This window comes from Mesocricetus auratus, unplaced genomic scaffold (genome assembly GCF_017639785.1).
Source record: "Mesocricetus auratus isolate SY011 unplaced genomic scaffold, BCM_Maur_2.0 Super-Scaffold_6730, whole genome shotgun sequence".
Taxonomy (NCBI): Eukaryota; Metazoa; Chordata; class Mammalia; order Rodentia; family Cricetidae; genus Mesocricetus; species Mesocricetus auratus.
In genome coordinates, this window is record NW_024429184.1 from 90,672,385 (window position 1) to 90,694,931 (window position 22,547).

A 22,547-nucleotide genomic window follows, 5' to 3' on the forward strand; every position below is an offset into this window, starting at 1 on the left:
ACTATGTGGAGTGAGCAGGGAAAATATTAGTGCTCCCATTTAATTTTATTTTAATTGAAAATATTTATTAATATTGGGTGCATGTGAATGCGTGTGTGTGTGTGTGTGTGTTTGCGCGCGCACTCAAGTCTTCTGCAGAAGTAGCTGAGAACTCCTAACTGCTTTTACTGTTCCTGTTTTAAAGATGGAAAAGTGAAGTTTGGAATTTATGTGACTAAGGATCACATATCTAATAAGTGTCACAATGGGACTTGGTTCCAAGGCTTTGATTCATATTCTAGCTATATCTTTACTGAATTAACAATATTACTGAGAACTGTTGTTTGACACAAGAAGTGACTAACTTTTTCATCAATCCCTTATTGTAGACATTTATTTTTGCTTGACTCCTCAGAATAATTGTGCCTATGTTTTGCGTTTAGAAATTTATTTAAAAAATTCATTTTAGCTGAGCATTGGTGGCACATGTCTTTAATCCCAGCACTTTGTGACAGAAGCAGGAAGATCTCTGTGAGTTCAAGGCCACCCTGGTCTCTAAAGCAAGTTCCAGGACAGCCTCCAAAGCAATACAGAGAAACCCTGTCCTGAAAAACAAAACAAAAAAAATTCATTTTAAAATATTTTTAATTGAATAGAATTACATTGCTCCTCCTTCCCTTTTCTCTCTCTACCCTTCCCAACTACCCTTTCTTGATCCCCTCCCGACCCCCTAAATTAATAGCCTCTAGCCTCTTGTTCTTTGACATTCCTGTGTACGCGTGTGTGTGTGTGTGTATGTGTGTGTATGTATAAATACAACACGATGAGTCTGTTTTTGTTGGTGGTGTGTATATGGTTTCATGACTGATCAGTCACTCTGTGTTGGATAGGTAATAAGGGGCCTGCATTATTATTCTGGTTATTTTTATTTTGTGAGCTGAGAATTACTTGGAACCTCTGACTTTCTTGTTTCCATCTCCTAAGGATTACAGGCACAAACTACCAGACCCAGGTTATGGAGTGCTGGAGAGAGAGAACCCAGTATGCCAGGCAAGAAGTCTACCAACTGAGCTGTAGTCACAGCTCACTGTCATCATTTTGAAAAGAAACTTCTATTCACAGTGACTCCCGGTTTGGTTTCCCACCAGCAACGTGAGAGTAATTCAGTAATATCTTTGCCAGCATAGATATTGTTGATGTTATTTTAGTTGGAGACTAGACAGTTTTGCAGTGTGTAATAATTTCACACTATAGGTTTCTTTCTGATGTAACACATATTTTCATGAGTTTATTTGTGGCTTTTGTATATGGGTCATATATATGCGTGTGTGTATCAATGAACTGCATGTTCATGTATCTTGCCCATTTTCTTGCCTATTTTGGGGCATATAAATAGTTTTTTTTGTTATTGAACATTGGGTGTCCTTTTTGCTTCAGATAGTGCTTTGCCAAATGTGTTATTTCTAAGTATTTTTACCCATTTTTAATGTTTCTGTTGCTCTCTAAATATAAATTTTCACAAATTCCATTTCAATTCTCATCCAGTTCAATTTATTATTTTTTATGGAATACGGTTTTTGCTTCAAGGATAAGGATAATTTGCCCTGGTCCTGGATCCTGAAGATATTCTCACACATTTTTTCCTATAGTTTTGTATTTAATATAACATTTGTGATCCATTTTAAGCTAATTTTTGTATGAAGGAGATTTATAATACTTTTTAGTATTTTATTCTGCATATAAGCTCCATACGTTGGAAAACTTACCCTTTCTTCTGTGAATCGCCTTTGTGCCATTTTGAAAAATTGGTTTGACATAAACATGTGGACTCTCTATTGATGAATTCTCTGTTCTCCATTAGTCCATGTTTCTTTCCACTATTATTGCATACTATTGATTACTCCAGCTATGTAAGTCTTGAAATTAGGTAGACTAGTTATTATACCCTTCTTATTCTATTTAAATATTTGTTTAAACCATTTTATTTTTGTTAAACTTTGATTTAAATTTTAGGATAATCATGTTTATAGCTACAAAAATCTTTCAGAGATTTTTATAAGGATTGTGTTAAGCCATCTATCATGTTGAAAGCATGTGAGGTCTTTATCTACTATCCCGTGAATATGACATGTTCTTTTTTTGACATTTTTTATATCTTGTTTTATTTCTTTACCACTTCCACTTAGTTTTCAGTGTGAAAATTATGTGTTTTGTTTTTCCTAAGAACTTTACTTTTCTAGGTGATAAGAATTATAAATCACATCATGTTTAAAATTTTGTTACACACATAATGTTGCTGTGTAGGACATAATATTTTTTTTAGATTTTATTTATTTATTATGAATACAACATCCTGCCTCTATGTATGTCTGCAAGCCAGGAGAGGGCACCAGATCTCATCACAGATGGTTGTGAGCCACCATGTGGGTGCTGGGTGCTGGGAATTGAACTCAGGACCTCTGGAAGAGCTCTTAACCTCTGAGCCATCTCTCCAGCCCCCAGGACATAATATTTTGCCTTGCCTTTTGCAACTTATTAGTTCTACTTTATTTATTTATTTATTTATTGAGACAGGGTTTCTCTGTATTGTTTTGGAGGCTGTCCTGGAACTTGCTCTGTAGACCAGACTGACCTTGAACTCACAGAGATCCACCTGCCTCTGCCTCCCAAGTGCTGGGATTAAAGGTGTGTGCTATCAACGCCCGGCTGTTCTACTTTATTTTATTTGTAGGTTTATTTGAATTTTTATATTGATATTTATGTCATCTACAAAAAAGGACAGACTTTATTTTATCCTTTCTGGTCTGCATAACTTGATTTTTCAGATTGTTCTCACTGAAGCTTCTGTGTTTAACACAATGATTGGTGACAGTGGACGTCCTTGTTCTTAGCTTTAGCATGAAGCATATTTATTTTATTAGTTATTATAATTTAACTGTAAGACTTTGTAGGCTTTTTTAGAAATTGAAGACATTTTTCTATATTACTATTGTAAGACTTTTTGGATAGGTGTCCAATTTTATCAAATGCATTGTATACATTGACTGACATGATTGTATAATTTTCTTCTTTATTCCGTTAATATAGTGGGTTACATAGATTGATTTTCTAGTATTGAACTAGTTTGTGTTCCTGGAATAAAACTCATTTGGCCAAAGTTCATCATTTTTTGTATACTATTAGATTCTATTTGATAAAATTTTTTTTAAAGACTTTTACATCTACATTTATGAGGAATAATGGTCCATAGATTTATTTTTTTAAAGTGTTGTCTTTGTCTGGTTTTAAAATCAGGATAATCTTAGCTTTGCAAGACATATTGAGAAGATTTCTTTTATTCTTAAAGATAGTGCCAGACTTAGTGTTAATCATCCTGCACAATGGCAGTTACATAACACACATACAACACAACACACACACACACACACACACACACACACACACACCAACAGCTAAATTTTAAAGGGGGTTTATAGAAAGAGGAGCAATTAGGTGCTGCTGGAAGGAATGTAAACTAATGTAAATTTTAGGTAAACAATATGGAAGGTCCTTAAAACTGTTAAAGCAGAACTATATTTGTATATACAGTGAAAGGATATGAAATCATCAGTTAATTGCACCTAAAAACTAAACACTAGTTGCAGTGCTAATGATAATTAGTAATAGCTAAGATGAATTTATTGAAAATGTGCCATTTTCATACATATGCACATATGCACAAACCTATACACACATACATATTCATATACTGCAATCTAATTAAGCCTTAGAAGTTGAGGAAATCTTGTCATCTGTAACAATAAAGATGAACCTGGAAAATATTATGTTAAATAAACCAGGCAAATGGTAGAGTTATCTAATGAAACTATCTAGAGGAGAATTGGAGATTACTTTTTGACTGGTGTTTTTAAATTAAAAAATCAACTTCCTTTGTGACAAGGGGACTATTTAGTTTATGTCATGTTATATGTGTATGATTTTTTAGACATAGGGACCACTTTATCTAAGTTGTCAAGTTTGTGAGTGTAGAACTGTTCATAATATTCCCTTATTATCCTTTTGATAGCTACGATCCCATCTCATTCCTGGTACTATTAATGTGTACCCTTTCCTCTTTAGTTGGTTTGAGATTGCCAGTTCTACTCATCTGTTTTTTCAAATAACCTGCATATCCACTGCTTTCTGCCCATTTCATCTTTCCTTCTTCTGTCTTATTCCTTGTTCTCGTTTCAGGTTTGCTACATAGTTCACTACGTTGTTCATCCGAAACTTTTCATCTTGCCTTATGTTTGTATTAAGCGCTATATATTTCCTGTAAGCACTGCCTCACCTGTATCCTATGTATTTTGTTTTGCTGAAGTTTTGTTCTCATTAAGTTGTGTGTGTGTGTGTGTTTAAAACTTTCTGAGATTTTTGTCAGTGCCCATTTGATTGTTTCACTCCATCTTCGTTCAAGGATAGAGAGTTCAAAACTGTCCTCAGTAAGTCATAAGACTTAAAGGTCAAAGGCGTGGCTACAGTAGGATGTTGGATCTTGGCCTTGGGTGTCTTATTCTAAATAACAACAGACCTAGTCTGAGGTGTGGTTACTCTTGACCCTCAAGGCCAGGTAAGGAGAAGTTGAATCTAAGGTGTGGTTGCTGAATTCTTGGAGAAAAGAGGAAGAAAAGTCTGTTTGTTCCATATACGTGATACAATGTTCCCCTTTTTGGTTAAGGTATATAAGAGTGGTGAAAAATAAACTCACAGCATTTCAGTACTGACTGACTTGCCCTCCTGCTTTTATTCAGTGTCTCCATCTTTTCCTTTAATGTCTTTTAGCTAGCCTTTCTTAATCCACACTCCCCATCTCAGGCATGAGCCATGGGCCGCCCAGCTGGCTTCTACCGCAGCCCTGTAAACACAGGCTTCCACAGATTCTCCTGTGGATTGTTTACAAGTGTGTGGGTTAGTGTGTAAGGGTTTGAGGATTTCCGTGTTTCTGTTGCTGATTGCTACTTTGATTCCACATGGACAGAGAGCACTCACTGTGTCTGTATGTCTGTCTTTTCTTCATTCTCCTGCTGCCCCAGTCAAGTTTCCAAGACCAAGGCATGCTGAATGTGGTGCTCTTCCTTGCTAGATAGTTCTTGTTGCCATCACTTAAATAATATTGGGTTACGTGTTTTGTTTGTTTGTTTCTGGCCGCTATGGTTTCTGATGAAAAATCCATTATTATTTGGTGATTTCTCTTCCTATAGACAAGGCATCATTTCTTTCTATGCTTTTAATATTTCTTTCTTTGGATTTAATTTTCAGAAGTTTGACTGTGGTTTATCTTGATGGGGGATTATTTGAGTTTATACGGTTTGAGCGTACATGCCACCAGGTTTTAGAAGCCCCTTTCCATTATTTTTTTTTATCAGAGTCTCTCTTTTCTCTTTGGACTCTGATTCCATGGTTGTTAGTTCTTTTGTTATAGTTTCATAAATGTCTAAGGAGCTATTCAGTTTTTCAGCCTATCTTTCTACTGTTTGGAATGTGTGATTTGCAATGTTTTGTCTTATATTCTATGGATCCTTTCTTCTGTTTCTCCCTCCATTCTTTTTTATTTTTTTATTTTATTTTTTTTGGTTTTTACGAGACAGGGTTTCTCTGTATTGTTTCGGAGGCTATCTGTCCAGCCTGGCCTCGAACGCACAAAGATCCGCCTGCCTCTGCCTCCCGAGTGCTGGGATTAAAGGTGTGCGCCACCACCGCCAGGCTTCTCCCTCCATTCTTGTGTCTAATCCATCAGAGTGTTTCTTCCTTTTGTGCATTGGTTATTTTGTTAGCAAACTATTTTTCACTGGCTTCTTTGTATCCTATATTTTGAGACTATTTACTCATTTGTCTTAAATACATATGATTGTTAAATTAAGGATAGTTAGAGTAGATGCTTTTTATCTCTAACAGTATATACTGTTCTCTCTCTGTCTCTCTCCCTCCCTCTCTCTGTCCGTCCATCCATCCCTCCCTCCCTCTCTCCCTCTCCCCCTCCTCTCTCTCACTCATAGGCTCTCTGTGTAGCCCTGGCTGTCCTGGAACTTGCTCTGTAGACCAGGTTGGCCTTGAACTCAGAGATACACCTGCCTTGTCTTCCAAGTGCTGGTATTAAGGGCACGAGTCACCACTGCCCATCCAACAAAAATTCTAATACATTTTTCATCTCAGTGTTGGTGACTACTGACTTTTTGAAATAATGTTGAGATTTTTTCTGACAATTTAATACATGTTATTTCATTAAAGTTATTACAATAATCCTGTGAGAATATAGATCTCATCCAAACTGTTTATTTATGTACTCCTTTACTTAGTGAATATATGTGTATCTTAGGGTTTTATTGCTGTGAAGAGACACCATGACCATAACAACTCCTTTCCCCACTTTGTTTTGTGAATTGTAGTTGGCTTAACAAAACTTTTTGTCTATTCTTTGTGGATATCACATCAAGCATCTTAATCCCATTCATCTCTCTGTCCCTTCATATCTGCCCTCTGCCCTTGCAACCTCCCTCCTCCAATAAAATGAAATTTAAGCAAAAATTTAAAAAAAGGAAAAACAAAGTCACCTCTTGGAAGCTGTAGTGTGACACAGTGCATAGAGTATACCTTTTAGTGATATATTGTTACTTGCAAATGTTTATTGCAATGAGTCATTGGTCTGGTTTGAGGTCTCTGGTTTTTGCTGTATCATCAATACTGGGCCCTCACTGGGACTTCTCCTGGATATCTTGTTGTTGTCCTGTGTCCTGGAGATCCTGTAGCTTTGGATCTGCAGGTCTGGCTCCTTCACATGCTCCAGAAGTTCATAGATGAGGTGGGTGTTGGGGTGAGCCAACTCGTAGTCCTGGTTCTGGGCCTGGGTGGTAGCTGGGTTGGTCATACTCCCAGCTTTGCCTAAGAGAGAAGCCCTGGCCTAGACATTAGCATGTTTGGGTCTTAGTCAGAACTGCATGATATCTCCATGCCTTGGTTTGCACCTTTTCATCAAATAGAGCTGTGGTGTCCAGAGGGTTTTGGATCCTAGAATTAATCAGAAGACCTTGCAAAGACCAAAACCAAGACCCAAGTTTGACTCCACCTTTGTAATGACATGATGTTAGCAGCTCCAGTTTTCAGTCTATAAAATAAGATTTCATTCCTTTCAGCCTTCTGTATCAAGAGATGATATGTAATTATCCATATTTCACAAATTAGGCATGTAAGATTGAGTTCCATGTCACCGGGCTTAGAGCTTGTTGCTCAGGAACACAACTAGACATGAGTCAGATTTATTGTCAGTTTGCTCTCTCCCTTTCCTTCTCTCTTTCATTCATTAATTACACTAGCACATAAAATACTTCAAACTACTGTGCTGATCATTGGAACACAAGGATGAATGGGACAAGGTAGATTTAATTGTTAGAATTCCACACAGCAATTGTGTTAATGACTTGCAGTAAGGAGGTTAATCCACCAATGCAGATTATTGTGGCAAAACATGATTGGACAATTATAATTCATATAACACAAGACTTCAGCAAAGACTCTGGTTCAGTTGAACTGATGTTTTTGTTTATCTAGAGATATGGGAGACTGAGGGTCTGACTCTAGGTGTGAATAGCATCCTAATGACTGTTGGTTTGATTATTTCTGTTTGTTGCAGGTTTCATGCAGTAAACACACCCTCTCATCACTCTGTAGTTTCAGTGTACTATTAATACATATAATCATACTTGTCTTCATCACTCCCTATAGCACATATGTGATATTTTCACTCCTATTTTATCTAAGAAGAATTTGAAGTTAAGAGAAATGCTGTCTGTTAGCTTAGCTATTGACAAAGCCAGGACCAGAACCTGTTCTGTCCCTTGGATCTGAATCAAAGCGGTCTGCCTCCTCACACCCTCAACTGTCCTTGCAGTTGTGGTCGGAGAAGAAAATACCAATGATGTTTTTGCCACTGGTATGTTTGGGTAGTGGCAGGATTTCTAAGCAGTTAAATATTGGTTAAAACAATGCAATGATTGAACATTTTCTGTGGGCTGTGTTTTCTTAATGATTGCCCACTTAGCACATTTATTCTTTTTTTTTTTTTTTTTTTTTTTTTGGTTTTTACGAGACAGGGTTTCTCTGTATTGTTTTGGAGGCTGTCGGTCCAGCCTGGCCTTGAACTCACAGAGATCCGCCTGCCCCTGCCTCCCGAGTGCTGGGATTAAAGGCATGCACCACCACCGCCCGGCTAGCACATTTATTCTTAACTAAGCCTGTGAAATAGTAAGTGCTACCATCCCTCCCATTTCATAGAAGGAAAAGCTGAGGATTAGATCCAGTATTTTGATTCTATTGCTAGTAATTTGTGAAGCTGGAATTTGAATGGAGGTCTGCCTTTAATGATCACTCTACGTGGTCAGCATATTGCAAGTCTAGTTATTTAGAAGCACCAGGGGTTCAATATGATATCCATGAAGAGCTTGTGGGGCAAGCAGAAGATAGGAACAGTACCTTGGACAGCAGCAAGGTGGGGGAATTAAGAGAACTGTTTATCTCTGAGGAGCCAGAAGAGCATTGCTTCTTAGCTTGGACCCTCCTCACGATTCCCTGTGTGCTCACACAACTGTACTGTTTACACTTTGTGACAAACAACATCTGAGAGGTTTTTGAAGACTTTTCTTGACTTACATGTGACTGCCTACATGATATGATTTGGTTATGTTTCTGAACATTAGTTTTCAAATGTGACTATTTGCCTGGCTTGCTACTGTTCTAACATTTTCATCTCTTCTTTTTTCTTTAAGGCTAGCCAGTGCAAACCTTGTGAAAAAGACTAGAGACCGTCTGAAAAGATACACAAAATCATCTACAGAGACCGCAGCATATTGTTTCAATTACATTTTTTTCTAGCACAGAGAAGTTATTAAAGGGGTAGAACATGACAGAAGTGTTGTCAGGTGCTGTATAAAGCCAGGTGATACACACCTGCCATAATTTAAGGGAGTCTGTGCTCAACCTCCAGCACATCTTATGAATCTTCCAGTATGGTGTCAATGTAGATAATTAATGGGAAGAAATAGCATTTTGTAATAGGAATGAACAAAGAATATTTGGCAATATATCCTCTCCGTAAAATGAAGACCTGCCACTCAGAGACAAAAACTACTTAGTGCATTACATAATTATTATGATTAGTACAACTTTATTATTTGTAGCTACCCATCCCTTGCATACAGCCTGCAGGGAGGCACAGAGACAGGTCACATCTTCTGACTTGTTTTCATTCGAGGAGGGGTGTACATCCAAGTTTCTTAAACGAGTTGGGTTCTGAAATTCAGTGCGTGGTGGGGAGAAGTAGGGCTGGAGGTAACTCTGGGAAAGCAAGCCGTCTGGCTGGTGCAGGGATAGGACACGGGCACACAAAAGGGGGCGACGTGAACAAGAAAACCAGTTAGCTCTATTAAACTGAAAGGTTTCCATGATTTAAGTCCTCCTAAGGATGAGATTCAGTGGGATAGATTACACTGATGGGGCTTCCAAACCATTCTTATTTTGAGACATTCTGGCATTTCTGAGTAGTTTCTGTACTCCCATCAATTAATATCCTCCCAGTACATGTGCCAACACTGAAGTGGATCAGTGACACGGGAGCTCCGATTCATGGGATCATTGTGAGGAGGAAGACACATTTTTTTTCTAACCATGTAGCTATTTGGCTACATTCAGGTCCCACTTAACAATATTGCCCAGATTTAAGATAATCCTTAAAGGATTTCTATTCCATTACAAAGTTTTAGTGCAGGATAGATGCAATCCCAATTCCTCTTTTAATAAGGTACAAATGGATCTGGGTGCACACACACCACCATCCTGAGATTCTGGGTAGTTAGAATTAGGTCTTGGTTGGGATACATTCGGACAGGAGGATGCATTTGAAACCTCAGGATGACACTTCTGGTGACTCTGGGGGAGGCAGCTATCTCTGTCTCCTTTTTCAGTCTGATGCAAAACAAAATCCCAGTGTCACTTTAAAGGGACCTTACTGAAGCAGTTAAACTTTCTGGCAGCCACAAGGTATGAGGGCACAGCATTACAAACTAGACTGCTGCCCTGAAAGTCAGTGAAACCCCTACAGCATTTGACCAATGAAAAATACTAGTTGCTTTGAAGTGAAATCAAATGAGAGAGAAAGGTTCTGTTCTTGTTATGGAGATAAGGTTAAAGCTCTGAAAAAAAAACCTATATAGTATCACATATCAGATGTATTATGTTGTAATCGTAACTGCACTTTTTGTTACCTGTTAGAGTTCTCAAGGTGCATTTACAAGTATCTTATTTATACTAGACACAAGTATCGTGTGTACTACGCAGAGAAGTCATGTTACAAGACCTCATTTAATTGTTCTCAGCACCCCAGGAGACAGGCATTCACAGAGAAAGTTCTGAGTGTGGTCAAAAAAAGCTTTTAAAATTGATTAGGAAACAGAAAAAGAATATTAAAAAATAGGTTAGGAAACAGTCTGGTGGGAGTTGAAGGACTTAACTAGAGTCATTTGTCCTCAGTGATCGCTTCTGCATAACCATTTCTCATGGCTCAGTCTCCAGTGAAGAAATGAAGGCATTAACTTTCTGCTGCTGAAATGCCCTTCACTTCCTCTTTACTGACCACTTGTGATAGAAGAAGCACATTGCATGTAAAGTTTTATTGATCAAGTTGTAGTACAGTCTCATAGGTTCAGAACAAGGCATGTAAGGTTGTCCATCTAGATTTCTGAGACAGATTTGTTGATGTGGAGATGAAGCCAAGACAGAAGGCTCCACTGCCCTCTCCTCCCATTCCGTTGGCTTGGGACATGTGGTATGTGTGCCCTCTCGATTTATGGGCTCAGAAATAAATGTCAAGATAGAGTTTCGCCAGAAAGTTTATGGTCTTTTCGGGATATGTATCTGCAATGTGATGGGGAAGGAGGGAGTGGGTGGGTGGAGAAAATGCTCTGAATTCCTGTACCAGGGCAGTCTCTGCTGATTTCACAGGGAGCTGGGTTTTCTTTCAGAATTGTCCCATAGTGAAGCATGGAGACCTGAGCATTGTTCTGTCTCTACAGAAGCCGATCACTGGTCATATACTTTTCCCTGGGAGAGTTTATCATGAAACAACTTAGAGATGAAGGTCACTCAGCTTGAATCAACAGCACCCAAAATTCTTACCAGTTGGGGTCCATGAGTGTTAATATGAGGAGGAAACCTTGGTGGAACACATTAGCGGCATTCAAATTTCCTTACTGCTTATCATGAATTCCCCCTACTGGAATACCTACTATTGAGTTTTAGTTGGTCTTGGACTTCACCTGTGAAGGTTTAATGAGAATACTCTAGCTGTTGCTGCTACGCTGATCTCAGGGCTGGCCAGCTGACTTCAAGGAACATTATTGCCCTTCACCAATCAGCTTGTCACCCTAAACCTGACTAGCCTCTGGGCTGGCCTAGATGGTTTGGTCTGGAGTCCACCAAGCCCCTAACTCAGGTTCTGAGTTCAAGATTCCTGTGCCTACCTCAGGCTATGGCTGCTGTCCTTGTCCATCTGACATTCAACGGTGAGCTTGGGCGCATCAAGAGGTTCTTGGTGCAGCATCTGGCAGAGGGCAGTTAGTTTCTGCTTGTGTTTAATAACAGTGGAAGCGAAGTCCCTCCTGCCAGCCAGAACCAAATGACCCTTGCCAGATTGGTTGCTTTCTTTCCTGCTTGTTTGTGTCTTAGCATGAGGTTTCCAAACTCGTTGTCCGATAGCAGTAGAGTGTCAATGTCTAGAGTGTAAAGGAATCCTGACAGTATCTGATATTTCTCCTTTGCAATGGGCACCTGAGAGTCTAAACTTGTGAAGATGGTAGGCAGAACCATGTCCCACTCTCCCTGGCTACTCTCTAGTTTCCTCCAGATCAACCCTCCCCGCTGTTTTTTTTTTCTTGCATGGTGTTTGCTTAGCTTCAATCATGCTTTAGACATTTCTGAAGTTTCACTTATTTCCTTCTCTTCCATTCCAGCCTTGTTGGATGAATTCACACCTAGATACCTCTCTCCTTTCCCTTCTCCTTGTCATTTATGTGAAACAGGCAGGGCCACAGTTAGCTCAGGATGGGCCTTTGCTTACTTTATCTTCCTGCTCTTACATTAGAGTAGGGATTTGGGTCTCTAGAGAATGGCCGTCAGAGTGCTCTGAAAATATAAAACACTGGCTTAGTTAATATTTGTCAAATAATTACTATTTAGCAAATAAACAGAAAAGTCCCTGTGTAGGGAATCCTCAGTGTGACTTCAGAGACATCTCGTTCTTCTCAATTCCATCATATATGCAGTGAGTGTTGAAGCGTCAAGTCCCTTACACTAAGAAGGGTACATGAGTCTAGGAAGTGTGAGGCAAGGCCTCATTTGCTGTCATCCAGATCTTTGCATGACATGTCACCTTTTAATTCTCATATAGGATCCCAGTTTTTTACTTTAGACAACAGATCTGAAGACTGCTCCTCAGCTTCCCTTCTTTCTTTTCTCCTTTGTTTATTGTCTTGTCTTCTCTCACTAATATGTGAGCCCCAGGAGCTTCATGTTTCATTCGTACCATAGCTTTCTGTCACATAAGTCCTCTTTAAACACTTGCTTAATAGATGAATGAGATTTTCATATGGATAACTCCAACCATTCCTGACTGTTGATAAGCTAGATACTCCACCAGCAGATGGAATAAGACACAACTTGGCTTGGCTAAATAGTGTGATGTGTCACAGACCATTCAGTTTAGTCCTTGCATTTGCAATGTTCCTCATGCCCATAGCTATGTCAGTGTATTGGTTTCTCATGGCCCCAGATCCCGGCTAGCTCCCATCTTGTTGCAATAATTTGAGGACTTACCCAAATGTGGATTCTGTGTGGACCAGTCTTCTCTTCCTATGGAAGCAAATAAAGAATATCAACACAGAAAATTCAATGAATTCCTTTTCATCTCACATTGGCTGGTTCATGGGTTATGCTATCTCTCAGTAGATTGTTGGCTTGTTGGTATAATCATTTATTTTTATCTGTAATATATAAATATTTTAAAAGAAAAATACCACTTGCCACTGAGTAAGCTGTAGATCATGCTTCCTGAGGACCTGGAGAGAAAACAGCTCTGCCGATGGCCATGTGTTTGAGTCCCATGGGTGCTGGAACTTAGTACCTCATTCAGATTAAATGCTATGGGTAGGGTAGTTCCCTGAAACAACCGGAACTTCTAGGATCAAAAGAGTAAATGTCAGCCAAATTGCAGGATGACAGAAATGATGGATATGCATGAGAGACTGTGTTAGACACAATTATCTCATTCAGTCTCTTTATATAACAAAGGAGGAAACCAGTGCTCGCTGATTTAAATAAGCACCAGAGAATAAGCTGATGTAGTTTCTGAATACCGACCTGGTTGACCAAACACTGGGGCTTTCTCACTCAACCAGGCAGTGCCCAGAGTGCCGGAGACTTGGTAGACACTTCAAAAATGCATACTAGTGAGTGAATGCACTAATACCAACTAAAGCTTTTCTCTTCATGTTGGATACTTTCTTTCCACTCTACTCCAGAACTTGAGGCTACTCGTGCCGCTCCCTGACTTTGGTGCTTTCTCATGGATTTGCCATTCTCTCCTCTGTGGTTCATCTGTCACTTGCACACTCAGCTTTTCACCCACCAGACCTTCTGGTCTTCTTCTACACTTTTGTCAACTCTGAATTTGCTCAGAAGCTCATGCGATAACATGTACCTCAGCACTTACTGTGTCCATCATGCATTTACCCATGTCTTTCTAGGAGAGCTGCTTTAACCCAGAGTTCTGCCTCTGAAGGTCATTGCTTCAAGGGCAACAGCAAATAATTGGATGAACTAGATTTCTGGTGGGAAGGAATTTTAATGCCCTTCCAATTAGGCTCTCTGCTGTTTCTTCTAATTATACAGAGTGCTGTAGAGCTGAGAGTGAGACTTATGCACAGTAAGAGTGTGTGTCTGGGAAAGAGAATGGGGAATTTAGGATGTTTCAGCTGTGGTAAAGGGTTAGCTTTATTGTTGCTGTCGCCAAACACCCAACAGGGATAACTTGAGTTTGCACAGTTTCACGGGTTTCTGTCCATCATGGCAAGGGGTGTGTAGCAGGGCACTTCACCCTGTGGTGGATACGAAGTGGAACAAAGCAGTAGCTAGAAGGAGCCTGGGAAGAGCAGGGCTCCCGGGAACATGTCTGGCTAAGCCCATGTCCACAGATCTACCACCTTGCCACCATCTTTCCAAAATTTGAAAAGCATTCACTATGTCACAACCCTCAGGATCTTTTTTTTTCTCTGAAAATAGTCTCACAAATGTACCCAGAAATGTGCCTCGTAATCTGCTCGGTGCCTCTCAATCGGATCAAGCTGACAATCAAGATTGATAATTGTGGGAAGAAGCCATCAGAGGACAAGGACTCAAGTGCTGATGCTGATAACTAGCAAGAAAAGATCTCCTCTGGATAGCTTTCTTGACAAAACATTTAATGCGTAGAATGGAGATTTTGTCTTCCTGTCCGTTAAGAAGAGTGTGTCTCTGCCCCTCTAGGGTTCAGGGATCATTGCAGACGAGGGAAGAGAAGAAAAGCAAGAGCAGGAAGGTAAGGAGGAGGGCTCGAAAACACTGTACTCTGTATATGGAACAATTCATGCAGTCACGATCTCACAGTAGCACTGGGCCTGCGCAAGCGTGGGCCTATGATTGATTAATCATGGATTGAGGAGGAGCTTATGGGGCCCTCCCTCTCCCCGCTGAAATATTGACTACTGATAGATTATGGGGAAAGGGCAGCCATCGTCTTCAGCTGTGAACCCACTGAGGAGTTCATCAGGGCCACACAGATGATCCTGGTTAAATTAGTGGGTCTCAAAACTAAAACAAAACATAGAAAAATTACAGCAACAAGTTGTGATACTGGAAGGGAATTGGGAGTGTGATAATAGGAGTGAGCAGCTCGGTCAGTAGTTACAAGATGTACATCATGTGGATAGCCCCAGGACTGGTTGTATGTACAATGCATCACCTAAGCCACCTGTGAAGTTGAGACCGCCTAGAGGAGAAAGTCAGCTATCTATAAAATAACAGTAATTGTACTCCTGTTGCCTGAGTGCTCACTGTGTAGTTTGTATAATGTTCTCCACCCCCACCACGGTAACACCCTTGCACAGTAGACATTATCAGAGATTCTGGGACCAATACGTGCCAGCGTTGAAACTGGATTCTAGCCCTTTTTGCACTGGAGTTCAAAGGACTGGAGACGGGAAAGCAGAAGGCAGTGAGAGCAATTGCACTGCAATTACTGTGAATCTAATCACCTCTAGAACTTCCTCAAGCTTAAAAACACCTATTATGATACCTAATCTAGGCAGACATCCTGGAGAAAGTGATTTCTTGGAAAATAGTATAAGCAGTGGAGAATGTAAATTTTTGGGGAAATGGATTCGGTCTTGACTTAATTTTGATGTGCTTAGGTAGCAAACAAAAGAAAGCAAAAGCAATGTTCCTTCTTCTCCCTGCAGACTTTTCCTTCCATAAGGAGAAAAATCAAACTATAAGGAAGGAAAAGGGTATCTGTCCATCAGGGTGTCTTTCTGCTGTGCTGAGGCAGGGAAGCCAGCCTCCTTATTTATCCTCTCTCCTCTCAGGCTGGAGCTCAAATGCTGCCTTCTGTGGTTTTCACTTAACAAATGTTAATGAGATGGCATTGTAATCACCGGATTTTATAAATATCTTATCCGCAAATTGGACCACAAAACCCCAATGAGCCAGCTGAGCATATTACATGAGCCGATATTTTCCCCACAGTCTTAACCAAAGGATGTAAAATGTGTTCTTGCTTTGCAGTCCTTTGGGCCCATGGGTGTTAGATGTTGAAGACGACTGCTATCCGCCTGCCCCCAACTCAAGTGGCTTGCTGGGTGTGTGAGGCTTTCACACAGTCCTGGGTGATGTAAGGGATTTAGGCATGATCAATTATACCCTTTTCAAGTTAACACTAGAAAAATGAGAAATTGATTTTTTTTGACGAAACAATATTTTAGAAATTCGGGATATAAAAACGGGATTTGACCTCTCTTATCAAGGCAGCTATCATTGTGATGATTAGAGCCTACAATTATGCCATATTTTGTATGTCACAACCTAAGATGAGCTTGTCAGATTTGTTCAGGGAAGGATGTTCTGTCCTCTGTGTGACATAGCCTCCAGCTGTGGCTGCTCTGTGGGATGGAGGTGCCGGGAATGGAGGATCCATCTTGTTCAGCAAATCTGCTAGGGGGAGAATCCTCAGACAAGGACTTCTAATTCAAACAACCCTGCTTCATCTTATCAGAGATCCAATAGGCAAAAGCAATATTGAAGACCTTTCCTGAACTTTTAGAATTTAAGCTGGCTATTTCTTGATTATAAGCACACTATCATTAAGTGATATCATTCCACAATAAACAGAGAGGAGATTCCCGTTGCCTACCAACTTAACTGATGGATTATACAGCACTTTGAAGATGGAATTGGGCCTTCATCATTTCTGTATTCTCAACAACTCAAACATTTCTTGGGCTTAATTTTTAATAAACTCAGTCTCAGAAAGACAAACATCACATTTTTTCTTTCATTTGTAGGTCCTAGACATTATAGACACATAGAATCCTCTATAGACATCTATGTCCTCTATTGATGAGACAAAAGTAGATGTGAAAGTCTGTGAAGAGCAAAAGGGACCAATGGGAGGGGAAGGAAATGCATGACGGAGCAGCATGCTCACGTACATTATATGTTCACATGAAAGTGACCTTAAGTATCCCTGTATGATAAAAGGCTCACTTTGAAAGTGGGTTTTAATTAGCATTCACTAAAAACTTGTAATATTCTTTTTTTAGCCTTGGAAATATCTGAAGAATATATCATATATATATATATATGTACACACACTCACACACACACATACACACACACATATATATCCACCGTGTGTGTGTGTGTGTGTGTGTGTGTGTGTGTGCCATGTACACGCAGCTGCCCATAACAGTCAGAAGAGGGTGCCTGCCTGATTCTCTAAAACTGTAGAACTGGAGTTACAGACAGTTGTGAGCCACCAAATGTGGATGCTGGAAACCAAACTCAGAGTCCTCTTCAAGAACAGCAAGTGCTCTTAACTGCTGGAGTAATTTTCCAGCCCTGTGTTAGGGTTTTCTATTGTAGCTAACAATACGAAAGGAGTGCTGAGTTGCTAAAATTAGTCAACAACACCTCATTAGATGTGGGAACTTGGATGCTGGAACTAACTCTCTTACTGTTTATTCCAGTACAATTAGCTGTTTTTCTGAATGCTGTTCATCTGTGAGGAAGCAAAACTCATTGTACAACACTGTATTGAAATAACTAACCCATTCTCATTGGAGCTACATTAATCCCTCTATGAACTACCCTACATTTCTCCAAACCACCACATTAAGAATTAGACATGAGCATGGGCTTGGGCATGATTATGTTGTATCTAGGTCATAGAAACCAAAATCAAAACAATGAATTATTGATTTTCTCTAAAAATTTCTTTCTGTCCTTGTCCTATTTCTTTCCTATGAACTCTTCACTTCCCATGAAATCAATGTTCTGCTATCAATTCACCACAATTTCAATTTTCAAAAATATTGCCATCAAAAAGCAGATGAAACTCATTATTATATATAATTAATATTCACTAATAACAACATTAAGTTTTTTGGAGACAAAATTTCATTGTGTAGTTCTGTTATGGACCTTGCTGCACAGACTAGGCTGATCTTGAACTCAAGTGATCTGACGGGCCCTGCCTCCTAAGTGTTGGGAGTAAAGGTATTTACCACCACATCTGGCATTAGCATTTAAAAATATTACAGTACTTATTCTTTTAGATTTGCCTTCATTTACTCAGTACTATTTTCAGATTCATTAGTTTTCTTGAGTATGTCAATAATCAAATAGTTCATCCCTTTTTATTGTTGAATAATATTTTATTGTATAGCTAGTTTGTTTTGTTTTTTGTTTGTGTTGTTTGGTGTATGTGTGTGTGTGTGTGTGTGTATATGTGTGTGTATGTGTGTGTAGGGGGTTCTGGGAATTGAACTCAAGATGTCATACATACTAGGCAAGTGCCTTGCTATTGAGCTACATCCCCAGCATTATACCAGAGATTTTGGGGGGGGGTTGCTAAAAATGAAGCTGCTGTAAGCTTTGAATACAAGACTTTCTGTGGCATATTCTTTATCTTCTTGAGTAGATGCCAGGGGAGGTATGCACTTATCTTTTTAAAAAAACTGTGCAACAGCTAGATAGTTGTGATAAATTACCCTAGTAATCCCTGCACTAAGGAGGAATGATCACCATGAGTTTGAGCCAAGATAACAATGTTGATCATCTTTTAACATTCCTATTCACAGTCTATATATCTTCTACGATAAAGAATCTGTTCAAATCTAATGCCACACGTGTTCAGACTTGACCAAGTATCTTAAGGGCCTTTGCTATAAGTTTGGTCTACACCCACTTTTTGTAGTACACTTTTTCTAGTGGGCCCCACTGAGGCCAGGAAGGCCAGCAACCCTGTTAGTCTGTTAAAGTTTCTAGGACCTAGAACCACAGCTGAGGGGCATAAGCAACATAAACTTATTGTCTCTTAGTTTTAGATGCTGGAAGTCTAAGACAATGATGTCATCAGAATTGGTTCCTTCTAAGGCAGGGAGAACTCATGTTCTAGGCCCTTTCTTTAGGTTCTGGTTGTTTGCTGGCAATTTTTGATGTTCAATGGCTTATGGAAGTTATCACCTATTTCTTGGTCATCTTCACAAGTCCTATGTTTTCTATATCCCAGTTACCTATTTTTTAAAAAATGAAACGTAAGTGTGCTGAATTAGAGGAACACATTACTCTAATATAACCTCAATGAATTATATTTACTATGACTTTATTCCCAAGGTCACATTATTAGATGCACAGGGAAACAAAATTCAATTCTTACATTCAAGACCAAGAGTGGAAGGGCTAAGAAAAAAAATCCCCCAAATTACTTGCCCAAGTATAAAGCTGGAAAGCTGGGCCTCTCTCTCTCTCTCTCTCTCTCTCTCTCTCTCTCTCTCTCTCTCTCTCTCTCTCTCTGTGTGTGTATGAGAGAGAGAGAGAGAGAGAGAGAGAGAGAGAGAGAGAGAGAGAGAGAGAGAGAGAGAGTGGCAGAGGATAAATGACTCGAGAGAAGTCCAACTAGGGCACCCTGGTCCACACTACAGTGTCTTATTGAAGTTTGGGGGTGGGTTGGGTGGGCAGAGAAGAGGAAGATTACTGCTTCTTATCAGGTGAGATCTGATAAAGAAGGGCAGCAAAGGGGGCACTTAGGATCTTCACAATGACCTTCTGAAGGTTGGAAGAAGGAGAGAGAAGGGGGAGAAGAGAAGAGGATGAGGGGAGAGGATTGGAGATGATAGGAGAGGAGGGGAAGAAGGAAGGAGCGAGAAGGGGAGAAGAGGGGCATGGAAGAGAGGAGATGGAGAGAAATAGGCAGAGAGATTTCAATATACATAAAGGTAAGGTAAGACCTGGAAATCAGAGTTGTTCTCACTTCACCATCTGGTAGCTGAGCTGTAAAACAGTTACAGAAAAGTAACTAAGACATCTGGCATACACAAATATTATAAATGTCAACTAGAAAGATTCTCTCTGTGGTAAAGAGAGATGAGTCATAGAGAATGACCAGAGTTAGGGTTATGGGCAGGGTCTTTAACATCAAATTCACAACCCGAAAGCTGAAATCTATAAATGTTTGCTGCTGTGCATCTGCCTTTCTCCATTTATACAGTCAAGGATCCCAGGCAGGGAATGGCACCATCCACAGTGAACAGGCATGTCCAAAGGTCCAGCTACTTCAAGATCCTGCAGCCTTGAGTTCCCTGTTGGAAGGGAATGAGTTTTTGAACTGTGGACTAGAATAAACCCCTTCTCTTTTAAGTTGTTTTTGTCAGAGTATTTATTATATGTACAGGAAAGGAATGAGGCAAGTGTCATCATCTTCCTATTAAGATGAAAAGAAATGACTTGTCCAGATGACAATAAGTAAGGTGATCATAGCATTGCATGTCATCTGAATCATGCCATTTTAGAGAGTTCAAGGAATAATTACACCAGGAGAAGTGCCGTAAAGCTCCCCCAGCCCTGGGCAAGTGGAAATGAACAGCTGACCTATCAATGGGAGCCTGAACAAGATCCATTGCCTGTGTGGTGCTCCAGCAGTGCTTCTAGAAGCCGGGTGTTCTGAGTATCTCTAGGATTCTGTCTGCTATGATGCCTTGCTACGACCTGTCATCACAGCTGCTTGCAAGCTAGCGAGAGAGTATAAAAGCCTGCATCAGTCAACGGGTTGCTGTTTCCCACACTGGCCAAATAATTCACACTTTCTAATATTGACATTTCTAGGTTAAAAACTATTGTGATGAAGCTAATTTTTCGACAGGATGAAAAATGGATTCTGCTTTCTGTTGCCCTGATAATATGGAAATAATGGGTCTACTTTGCAAAAGTCACTTCTCCCCAAATGTTGAAGACAATTATCCTGTGTTTATGAGTCACAGAGTCAGTAAACTGTCAGAATTACCTTGTCGTTGCCAAAGCTTTAAAGGAATGGTACAGGTCATAAGTGACAAGACTCTGGCCGTTGTAAAATATTAGGACATAAAGTTCATGAAGTCCACATTAATAAAATAGGCAGATGCTGGAATTTAGTCCTGGAGAATATCCAATGAGTAATATGCACCAGAATATAAAAGCAAACAGAGGTGAGAACAGCAGAGAGTACTAGGAAGACTACTGGGAAATGCTACCTAGGCTTGAGGTTACAGGAGGAAAGTGAGATTTAGAAGAAACAGGTACCCTACTCATAGAATGACAGACTAATACAACCCAGCATCTTTGATGGTCAGAGCAGGAGCTAGATTTCCACTTTAACGAAGTGTGTGTGTGTGTGTTTATTTTGTGTGCAGTTCTTAAGTTGACATTGGGAGACTTTCTTAAATGTCCTCTACCCCATTCAATGAGGAAGGGTCCCTCAAGGGAGCCTAGAGCTGGAAAATGGGATTGTTAGTCTAGCTAGCCAGCTAGCTCTAAGGATCTCCAGTCTCTGCAGTGGAATTACAGGTAGGGCCACAATACTCATCCAGCATTTATATAGGCTCTGGGGGAATTGAACTCTGGTCCTTATGCTTGAATATAGGCACATTGTTCACTGAGCCATCTTCCTAGTCCCAGACTGCCACCTTCTGTATTTCCAAATAGAACTTCTATGTCCTTCAGCAGCAAGTACTTGGAGGATCTATCCTATGTTAAGAACCAGGGTAAGAATAGAGGAGAGAACGATGAGAGATACCATAATAGAGGGAGCCATTATAGGTTGGAGGAGAGATCTGGCTCTAGTGAGATTTTCAGAGATCTACAAGAATGACACCAACTGGCATTAAGACTACCTTAAATGCCCTCCCCTGATAATGAGATTGATGATTATATGCCATCCTAGAACCCTCATCCAGTGGCTGATGGAAGCAGAAGCAGACACCCACAGCTAAAAACCGAACTGAACTCCTGGAACCCAGTTGCCAAGAGGAGTGATGAGCAAAAGAATCAAGAACCAGCTTGTGAAATCCACAGAGGCAGCTGACCTAAACAAGGGGGGAATGCATGGACCTCAGACTGATGACTGAGAGGCCAGCATGGGAGTGATCCAGGATGTCCCCTCCCCAACCTGAGTGTCAGAGAGGAGGCCTCGGCAATCTATGGGACCTTGGAGAGTAGATCAGTGTTTATTCCTGGCATACAGAGGGACTCTGGGAGCCCATTCCACATGGGGGGATGCTCTCTCAGTCTGGACACAAGGGGGAAGACATAGGCCCTGCCTGGGATGATAGGACAGACTCTGAAAATTCCTCATGGAAGGCCTTACCCTCCCTGGGGAGTGGAGGGAGGATGGAGTGGGGTGGGAGGGTGAGGGGATTTGGGGGGGCCAGGGGAGGAGGGGAGGGAGAGGGAACTGGGAGAAATATGTGCAAAAAGGAAAATTAAAAAATTATTATTAAAAAAAAGAACCAGGAGAGATGATTGTGGTACTAGACCCACCCTGAAAAGGCAAGATTTATTTGGCCAACATCCCAGGATCACACTGATAAAATTCATCCACTTACCTACCACTTTATAGGGTGTTTTGGGAGGACAGAATGAGTAATGTGTTTAAATCCTACAACACGATCCTTAGTACATAATTTTATCACTAGGAAGTTAGTTTAAGGTTCTGCCCACGAGCACTGTGGTATGATGTAAAGCCATTCTCAAAGACATTATATTCCTCACCACCACCTGTTCTACAGAGAAGACCCAGGGTTAGTCCCAATGACCACATTGGCTAAGTTGTGTTTTAAATCTGCTTTGCTTTATTTTTTTCTTTTTGTTCTAGTGTTTAGTGGAATCCATTGTTGCTGCTACTGTGATATCAACGCATTAAT

At 40.2% G+C, this 22,547-nt stretch overlaps 1 long non-coding RNA gene across 1 annotated transcript in view; it reads left to right on the forward strand.

Moving 5' to 3' along the window:
- The window catches only part of LOC110341752, a 29,827-nt gene extending 8,202 nt beyond the window's left edge, over positions 1-21,625 (forward strand). The window contains exons 2-3 of the long non-coding RNA XR_005875706.1: positions 14,341-14,635; positions 21,569-21,625. This is a non-coding gene — a long non-coding RNA (uncharacterized LOC110341752). The remainder of the gene's footprint in view (positions 1-14,340; positions 14,636-21,568) is intronic.
- Positions 21,626-22,547: the final 922 nt, after the last annotated feature.